Source organism: Limulus polyphemus, unplaced genomic scaffold (assembly GCF_000517525.1).
Source record: "Limulus polyphemus unplaced genomic scaffold, Limulus_polyphemus-2.1.2 Scaffold4912, whole genome shotgun sequence".
Lineage (NCBI taxonomy): Eukaryota > Metazoa > Arthropoda > Merostomata > Xiphosura > Limulidae > Limulus > Limulus polyphemus.
Window position 1 is genome coordinate 73378 of NW_013670522.1, and position 1568 is coordinate 74945.

A 1568-nucleotide genomic window follows, 5' to 3' on the forward strand; every position below is an offset into this window, starting at 1 on the left:
CCTTATAAATATAGAAACATAAAGTTTCAGAAGAGTCAACACTAGTAGTTTCTTTATTGAATTCTTTGTCAAAACGGTTGTATACGTTTGTGTTCTAACACTCAAAGTAAACCTCAACTTAACGAAATATGATTTGTAGCATTATTCCAAGTTTGATTTTAGACAAGACTTATACTTACAAGTTTTATACAGCGCTGATAAAGTTCTTTAATAAATTTGGGCAGTTATTTTACTGTTAGAATGATTCCAGCTCATAAAAGGGTAAGCTAAAAATAATCAAAACTAACAAACATGAATACACTCCACTTATAAATCAATGATATTTCTATACTCTTCACATCAGCCTGTGAATATCTACTCACAATATTTTAGGTTTACTGTTACCGTATTAGACTTACCTTCGATAAAGTGCTTATTTTTCTGCCTAAACTAATTATCTTTCCCTAATATTTGCATTCTTATATTTAAGATCGTTTGATGGGAATAATATTTATATCAATTATAATCTCTCTTCTTTCTTTTTTATATTTTGTCCTGTAGACTAACTTTGTGCAGTTTGTGAATCTAATTTTCTCCGGCGCTGTATTTTTGGAAGAATTAGAAAACCTACAAAAATCAGTAAAAGTGCGCCAACATTTTTTTATGTAGAAATTGATTTATGTTTATTGTTGACGGCAGTTTTAAGAATTATAATAGAGATATGGTATGTCATTTAATACTTGGCCTTGAACTCCATAATCGAACTAACATAGTGGTAAGATCTCACATTTAGAAAGTTCCCTTGATGTTTAAAATGTAATTTGGTTACAGTCAAGTTAACTATTATTAAAATATAACGAGTCGCAAGGTAAAACGTTCTGTTACTTGGTAAGGCCAAATAAACGGTTAGTACAGTCCAAAAGAGCCTTTAATGTTAGATTAGTACTATTTAGACAAAGTTTCGAGAGCATTGCCCTCGTTTTATTGTAAGAAACGCTCTAACTTGATAATAATCGGAACATCACAACAATCGTATAAAACATCTTTTTAACTTGTCACGTTCGTTGGTCGATGACCTAGACAGCTATTCAGGAATGTTTTTTTATATACTGTTAACGAGAGTAGTTCGTCACGTGAATGGCAAGATGACAGCTAATTATTTTAGGGTGTTGTCCTACTTTTAAAGTATATACTCATTGGTGGATGATTTGAAAATCTCATTTTTATTTCTCTCACTATAACTATTTAGATTTCGCAACGTAACAGCGTATGTACCAGTGTTTAGAGCCGAATAGTGGCCACATTTAAAAAAATAAATTATTTATCAAGTTTTGTATATCACGTTGTTTAACGAATGAATAAAAGTCTTTGAGTCTAGATATTTTAAATATATTACACAGTTATGTATGCTATAAAAACTTATAATAGTAGAATATTTGAGGTATTTTAGCTGACAGTGTTAAATCTTGAGGAGAAACAATTTAACAAATGTTTAGGCTCATTTTCACTGATATAACCATAAAAATTGAAAGTTGTCCTATTTTCTTCTTTTTTTCTTTTTTTTGCGAGCAAACATGGTTGCCATTTTG